The sequence below is a fragment of the Rattus norvegicus genome, chromosome 8 (assembly GCF_036323735.1).
Source record: "Rattus norvegicus strain BN/NHsdMcwi chromosome 8, GRCr8, whole genome shotgun sequence".
NCBI lineage: Eukaryota > Metazoa > Chordata > Mammalia > Rodentia > Muridae > Rattus > Rattus norvegicus.
In genome coordinates, this window is record NC_086026.1 from 128,188,359 (window position 1) to 128,196,735 (window position 8,377).

Below are 8,377 nucleotides of genomic sequence, written 5' to 3' on the forward strand. Positions count from 1 at the left end.
AGTCACTCACTCACTCACTGTGTGTGGCTCTAAGGGTTGAGGACAGGGCTACCAGTGGACAGACCCTGTGTGTAGCCCACTGTGCGGGCTTAGCAGTGTGTAAAGAATGCTGACACGCCCACTAATCATTTCTGATGTTGATCACCGTTAAGTGCATATTTAATTTGATAAAATGCTGGGTCAAAGGAAACATTGTTAAGATAACTGCTGGTTTCTTTTCACTTTACAAAAAAAAATGTAACTGCTAGAGAACCCCACCCACCCACCCACCCAGATCCGTGACTGGCACCCAGGGACCCTGTCCTGTTTGGTTGGACCTCTCTATGGCCCCACCTGCTCTGGCATCAGGCCTTGGAGGCGGGGCCAGAGGCACAGAAGCGGCTGAAAAGGACTTGTACTGGTCCACCAAAGTAGCCACCTGGTTTCGGGCAGTGGTAATATGTGACCACGGAAGCTAAAGCCACAGGTTAGGACGGTGGGGGAGGAAGGGGGAGGGGTCCACGGAGCATTCACACCAGCCCTCCCTCCCGCCCAGGCAATTATCCCGTACAACCCCAGCTCTCTAGGGTAACCGCTCTGGACAAAGGCTCCACGGGGGTGCCAGCTGGTGCCCCGGCCTCTGCATTCAGAGGTCCCTGTTCCCAGATCAAAGGCACATTGACAGGTCCTTGCACCCGGGCTTCAGCTAACCTGCTCCCCGCTGGCTCCACTCCTTTGAGGCTGCAGCAGAGGCTTTAACCCTGTCTGGTCCAACCACAAGGAGAGCAGGGCAAGTCTGAGCGGCTCCCCTTCACCTCCAGAAATCTCAGGGAAGTCCTGCCCAATCACCCCCGTCCCTCCAGAGGAGAACACGCCCACCCCGGCTTCTGGGGATGCCCTAATTTACATACATTTACATCTCATTTATTCCGACACCCAGCTAATTCTGCTGACAGGAAAGTCCTATCAGCTTTAGTTCTACAGAAGTGAATCCTCAAGCAGGGATAGAACCGGGGTCTGTCCAGGGCTGGGAGCTGGGGTGGAGTCTGGCCCATCAGGCCTTACCTTGGATTCACTCACCTACCAAAGGCAAACCAGGAGTTCCCCTTCTAGACCCTTGCCTTTTTCTTCCCTCCTCTCCAACAGAAAGCATGGGACAACGTTCCCTCACCTGCTTTGCAGCGTCTAGACGTTGGGTCTCAGGAACTACAGAATGTGTGGGATCCCCCTAAACACACACACACACACACACACACACACACACACACACACACACACACACACACACACGGCAGTGCCCTGTGAACACAGCACCCTGCCCCTACACAGCTTCCCTGCCAGCTTTCTCATAGGCTCACACACACAGGATCTCTAAGACAGGTGTCGGTATGCTATGCTATTCTCCAAGGGCCACACCGGCCAGCCCTGGATCTCCAGGGCAGGGAACTGGATGATCTAACACCCTGTGACCACAAAGGGACAGGGTGAGAGGACTGGCTTAGTCACAAAGGGGCCATCTATCCCAGCTCTGAACAGTTTCCGCCCCCTCCCCCCACAGCCCTGCATGGGCTCCTGCAGACCCTCCAAGTACACACTGCTAGAAGACAGCCACCAGCATCCCCACTCCTCTTCCAACTCTTCTTTGTGATACCTCAGCTGAAAAAAAAATCCTTCTGGGGGAACTGTGTATGGATGCTATGGCAACCAAGGCATTTATGGGGCACCTACTGTGTACATCGAAGGAGCTATTCATACCCCGAGGGAAACCTGAGAGGCTCTCCCTCTGGGGTGTCTTACTGCCCCGGGGGGAGGGGGGGAGATGGACTAACCCAGGAGACACTGAATCTATGCCCCAAAGGCATCCAGGACACACCACAACCATATGATGCACTTAACGCGCTTCTCCACCAGAGTAGTTTAAACTCAAGAAGCACACTTCTGGAGTGTGTGCTGTTAGGTGTGTACTACCACCTGACTAAGACATTCTCGTCCCCTAAGCTTCTGACCCTTTCAGTCAGCTGCCTAACTCCTAGCACATAGCTTCATGCAGCCCCTTGTAGAACATCACACATCCACGTGGGCTGTTTTAGGTAAGCTGGGTCTCATTGGTGGGTGAGGACCCAGTAGACGACCTGTGCATAGAGGCTAGAAGTGACCCATGTGGGCACAAATAAAGATGAGGACTGCAAGGTGCCTGGTGTCTGCTCTCTCTGGGGACTGGTAGGCGGCAGTGAAGGAACCTCTTAGGAAGGTGGTTTTTTTTTTTTTTTTTTTTTTTTTGTCGTCTCCTTGCCTTGGACAGATTCTGAAACGGAAGCTCAGCAATTATACATCTAATCGGCACTCCGGTGCAGTGAGCGAGTGGGGGCTTTCCCTGGGTTTCCAGCGCTGTTGGCAACTGGCTGTCTCTTTACTTAACTGGCAGTCTGTGCTGCATCTGACCCAAGTGCACGGTGGGGTGGGCGCCGGGTGCCTGGGCCTTCTTCTGCTCAGGTCTCTGGCTGTGTGGGTAGGCCTCTGTCCCTCAACTTCCCTGCACCACTGTGCTAACTGATGACCCCTGGGTGGGGCCCTGGCCAAGGAAGGAATAATCTGGGCTTCTTTGCTTAGCTGGGTAGCCCAAGAGTTTGGTCTTAGTCCCTTCCCTGGATCAACGAGGCTGGGCTTTAGTGCCAGGGGGAGGGATGGATCATTGAGGCTGGGTCCTCCCTTAGCAGGGAGGGAACCCTTGCCCTGAGACCAGCCCTCCCCACCCAGTGTGCCTCAGGTGCAGTTTTCAGACTGCTCTGGTGCCTAAGTCGTCAGACTGCCACTGCCTGCCTTACAACCCCTTTGAAAACCACCTCCAACGTTGCCAGGTCCTTTTAAGAATCCACCCCTGCCAGAGGGGTGTTTTCTACCTTTTCCGATCGAGATGAGCCTCCACTGCTCACAAAGTGCCATCCAGCACCAAGGTTCTGAGCGACTAAGGCCTGCCTGCGTCCCTGGGTGGTTCTGAGACCCCAGGGTAGGCAGTGCTGTCCCTGGCTCCAGGGGTGTAAGAGCAGCCATCGATACTCAGTACACAGGGCAAGAGAAACACAGGGCCACACAGACACTGTAAGAACAGCTCCACCCCTCAGCCATCAGCAAATACCCCTTGGGGGACTCCACTTTCCACTGACTCCCTGGGAGATTTAATGAGACTGCACAGAAGAGGAGAGAAAGGACTCAGGCCCAGAGCATAAACACCCTCTCCCTACTGTGCAACGCCAACTGCAGGCCAGGAGAACCAAGCCCAGCCCTCCCTTGCAGTCTCCCCCGGTAGATTCCAGGCCTGTCTCCTCCAGGCAGGCTTCCTGTTGTTCCATAGTGACTGACTCTGGAGAGGGGAGTCTGGACCTCCGTTCCAAGCTTGTCTTCTGTCTGTCCTGGACAGGTCTTTCTGATCCAGGGGTGAGTGGAAGGCTCCAAGGTCCTTGGTGCCCCTGTCTGTCCCTCGAGAGTAGAAGATAGACCTAGGAGTCTAGGCCAATCTCTCTGAGGTTTGTACTGTGATGCCTGTCCCCAAAGTCTGGGGGTCCCAGGCCCCAGGAGTTGACATGGGGTCTCTATAAATAGTGTCAGCCCATATTGATCATCTTTAAAAGACACGGTATGTTCTAGGCCCACAGGAGAGGAGAGTCGTATCTAAAAATAGCTTCATTCCCAAGAACTGCTGCCAGCGCCAGCCCAAGGAGAGCACACACAGAAGGGGGCAGTCCACCGAGGGGGCGGGGCTAGAACGGAGGTTTGCCTTCTCTTCAGTCCCACTCCTTGCCCTCTGCTCCAGCCACAGTGGACACCCTGAAGCTTGTCTCTGCCGCAGGGCCTTTGCACAGACAGTTTACTCTTTAGTCTGCTCTCCCTCTATCTTTCTTGCTACCCAGGTCCCAGATCAGTTGCCTTCCTCAGAAGCTACCTGGTCAGCGAGACTGCACGGACTCACCATCCCTCACCAGGAATCCCGGTTCACCCTTCCACAGCTATTACCTAAAGTTATCCTCTCCCTGTCCCGTGGTACATAGTCTCCCTCCCCATGGCTATGCACACTTCGCAGCATCTGTGCCTGTCTTGGATACTTAAGACCCTTCCAGGGCACAAAGTGGACGCTGAATGGACTGCTCTCCCTGTGCTGCCCACCCCACTGTCCAGGCTGGGCTCTACTGCCTCTGAACTCGGTGTGCGATTAGCCTGGCCTAGCAGAAAGGGTGGCTATCAGACCTGGGCATTCCTACAGCTGCCCTGCCCCCAGAATGCCCAGCCTCTGTGTCTTCTCTTCTCTCTCTGATCCCCCACCCATACCCCCACCTCCACCCCCGGGATTTAGCTGTGGAACTTTGATTCCAGCCGCTCTTGTCCAAATTCTGTCACCATGGACACCTGCTCTAGGCAAGCCCATCCTGTCTCCTAATATAGCTTTGGGGATTCCCTTTTCTCCCTAGAGAACGGACCCACTCTCCACGCAGATTCCCGCCATGACCTTCTTTGTAGAGGTCACCTCACCCTGGCCTCCCTGACTGGCCCAATGGACAACCTGTGCGCCTCTCAGATGCAGTTTTGAACCACAGACTTCTGGTCCCTTACTCGAGACGTTTTCCATAAGCCCTTGCCCATGATGCACTGCAGGACTGCCTAGTCTACAGTATCTACTCAGGTTCTACGTGAAGCCAAAATGAACCCACCCCTCACGGCCTCCCTCTCCCTCTCCAACCGTCAAACCCTTGAGAGTGCCGTCCACCCGAGCTCCCTCACATCATCATCTCCTGCTCATGCCTTAACCCACGCCAAACCAGCTCAGTGTGTTCATTCACCAGAACCCATCCACGCAGGGCACCGCATCCCGTGGGCTCCGAGAGTGCAGTTTCTCTCGCCGAGGTCACCGGTGCCCTCGCTGCGGCTCAATCTAATGGGCACTTCTCTCTAAATTATTCATTCTCGCTCATCTGTCCATGAACGGTGCAGACGGTGCCTTCTAAAAAACCTCTCAGCAGACATAGGGGATTTCCTTTTCCTGAGGGAGGAGCTCTTTCTGCCTTTGGCCAATACCACCCACCCTCCTGGCTTCCCTCTTGCCCAGGCTGTCCAGTGTCTCTGAGCATCTGGCTCCAGCCTCTAACACCATCAGAACCACCTGTCTTCTGTTTTCAGAAGGACACTGCCGGCTCCACCCCAGAACCAGGAGAATTAGCATGCTGGGGGGGGGGCGGAGCTTCAAGCAGATGTTTTTATGTAAAGCTTCCCAAGTGATGTTCCGGTGGCCAGGCAGCCCTGGCTCCAACAAACAGCCTCTGCTGCCCTTCTGGAGCACCTACCTCCAGACCCAGCTCCTTCAGGAAGCCTCCTTCTCGGAGCCTTCCCTCTAATGCTCAATGGAAGTCAAATTGCTCAGAAAAGGTTGACCACTCAGACTTCACCCACCCATGCCCCTCACTGTATATACAGGGTAAAGGGTGGGTAGCTCTGAGTGCCCAGAAAGGCATGGGTATCACAGTGACAGGTTTTTCCGTGGATGACACCACCGGGTGTCACCAGTGGCCTGCCTGGTGCACCCCTTCAGCTGAAGGGCTCTCTAAGTCTGCACAGGCCCCCGTACAGCAGAGTCCGACTACTTGAGAGATGTGTGCCATGACCCGGCTGCTCTCCCTTCTTGGCCTTTAGTTTCATCATCTGCAGAATGGTTGTGACTGAGGTCCCCACTCTCGGGCTGACCTGGGACACTCTGGGAGAGGAACCCTATGAAGCACCTGGTGTGGCCTGGTCTACAGAAAGCACTCAGTGCCTATTAGCTATTTTTAGAAACATTACTGAGGATAAATTCCCAATTCATGAGAAGAGCTTGCACACCCCCCCCACTCCACCGTGCCTTGGTTCCTCCTCATAACATGGGGCCCAACAGATCGCTCTACTAACTGTCGTTTTATCCCCCTGTATGTTGTGCTGATTGATTGGTGACTGAACTGCACCGTCCTCAATCGGAAAACTTCTGTTCATGCTTCAAAACCCAGGCGGAAGGTTATCTAGGCTAGAACAACAGCCTCGACTCTCTTAATCAAAATCGAGACCTCTTTTGTGTTTCTGGGGAGAAGCCTCTGCCACTGCACTCTTCCGAAAGCTTTCTCAAGGTCAGGAATGAGTCCTGCAAAGGGGGCTGTGGTTCCTCACGGCTGCAGGTTGCCCCCAGGAGCCCCCTCTTTGTGGACTGATTGCCTCAGCGCCAGCCTCCTCCGCTCCCCCATCCCCAGCTGTCTCTGGTGCTTCCCACTGTTCCTCCATGCTTGTTCTTCATGCCAAGTGAGTCAACCCTGGAAGTCTTCCAGGGGAGTTCTGATGGCCACCACACACAGGGACTAGGCTCTCTAGAGGGCGACAGCTGTCCGTGTCACATCAGGCTTTGAAAGGGGGGTTCTTAGCACCTGAGGGCCACTCTTCTTTCTGTTTAGACCCTCTTTGGTTGGTTCTAGGTCAAATTTGGACCCCCAAGAAATAGATTCCAAGGGATTTTCACCCTGTGGGTCCTCCCCAGTCCAATGATTCTGTGTGACCTTGGATAAGTTCTTGACTCCTCTGGGCCTCAGTACCTGTGTGGTTGTGGTGAAAGTTTCGGAACCTTGAACATCCTAGCAAAGACCCAGTGTCCCGTGCTCCATCTGGCTGTGTCTTGCTTCTGTGGCAGCAGTCTGTCCCACCTTCAGTTCACTCTCCTGTGCTATCACCATCATGTATGTGCACCCAGCCGATTCTAAGTGGGAAGGGACAGGTAGAGAAGTGGAGGAGTGGTCCAGGGCTGGGGCTGCACGGGGAGCAGGGTTGGGGGGTTCTTAGTTCTGAATGACAGTGAATCTACAGAAGGTTTGGGGTTTGTGGAGGCCCGTTCTGTGCTTCTCTGTTTGGTGCTTGGGGGTCACTGCTGGAAGGGGCAACTCACGTCCCCAAGGGCACACTGATCCCATATCCCACTAGACTGAAGTCGCTAAGGAGACTAGGTCGAGTACCACGGCTGTTCCGTGTAAGCTGCCCTCCAACAGGTGTTTGGAAGGCCTGTCTACAGCCAGGCCTCATCCTGAGCATTTCCTCCCATCGTGAGCACCACGGTTACCAGTCCCCACCACATCACTGTCCCCACCAGTACTCAAACAAGGCTAGGCACCTCCACTTCCTCTCAAGGCACCTCCAAAGACGATCAAATAACACAGAAGTCGGGGACCTCAGCCCTCTCCTGTCCGGGTGCGAGAGTCTGTCCAGGTCAAAGCAAGGAGGGTAAAGAATTCTGCCGAATTTCCAAGTCCAGAGATCTCTCCCCTCTCCGAGCGCACAGAGACAAGAGGAGATCCGACCGCTTCAAGGCGACAACAGGGCACCAAGATCTCGGCGTAGTGGGAGCGCCCAAAGACAGGGCGCACTCTTAGATCTGACCCCCAATAGAGTGCACAGATTCCTTGCAAGGGTGCAGCGATCTCGTCTAACCGAGGGCACAACCCGGGTGCCGAGTTCCTCCACCCCCGGGGCCCAGGGAAAACGAGCGCTCGGCCTGCTCCCTAGTCCTGGTCAGTGCCCGCTCAACCCTTTCACCCCCAGCTCTCGAGAGCCACATTCTCCGCGCGCCTTGTCGCTGCTCTGACCTTGGGGTCTCCGGCCTCGGGAATCCGGGTCCCAATCTCAGCCCATTGGCGAGTCTGCGCCAGCGATGGTCCCGGAGCTGGGGCCGAAGCTCCCCATCCCCCGGCCCTCGACAGCGCACGGGGAACCCGGAAGGAGAGGGGACGGGAGGAGACCCGCGGCGATCAGAGACGAACAGGGGAACCCCGGCCCGGGCCACCTGCGCCTCTCCCGCCCCTCCCCCCTCGGGGACAGCGGCTGCGGGGGCTGGGGACCCGGCCGGGCGGCTCCGGGCCATCGGGGAGGAAAGTTGGGCGGCGGCGGCGGACGGAGGGGCGCGGGGGGCTGCGGGACACAGGGGGTGATCGCTCACCTGATGGTCCCCGGCCCGCGCCCCGGGGTGGGCGGCTGCAGCGCGGTGCGGGCTCGGCTCGGCGTAGGGCTTGGGGCAGCGGGCTCAGGCTCAGCGGCCCCGGGGGCGCGATCCCCGCATCCCACGGGCGCCGCCGCCGTCTCGGCTCCGCCGTTCGGCTCGGGCTCCCGGGCTCGGCGGGCGGCGCGGGCTCGGGCTGGGGGCGGGGTCGGGGGCGGGCCCCGCCTGGGTTCGGCCTGGGGCTCCGGGGCCCCGGGCTGGCTCCGCCCCAGAGCGACGCGCCCGGGGCTCCGCACGTGGCGCTGCGCCCGCCTGGCTCGCGGGGAGAGCCACCCTGCCCGGCGGGGCGCACGCCCACCACTCTGACCCCGGGTGCGCCCTGCTGGAGACGGCCGCCCACGCGGACAC

At 57.2% G+C, this 8,377-nt stretch overlaps 1 protein-coding gene across 6 annotated transcripts in view; it reads right to left on the reverse strand.

The window, feature by feature from the left end:
* The window catches only part of Scn5a (sodium voltage-gated channel alpha subunit 5), a 97,903-nt gene extending 89,746 nt beyond the window's left edge, over positions 1-8,157 (reverse strand). For 4 of the 6 annotated variants that reach the window (XM_039080899.2, XM_039080901.2, XM_017595481.3 and 1 more), the window contains exon 1: positions 7,970-8,157. The gene's annotated coding sequence lies outside the window, so the exon portion shown is untranslated. 6 annotated transcript variants of the gene reach the window in all.
* Positions 8,158-8,377: the final 220 nt, after the last annotated feature.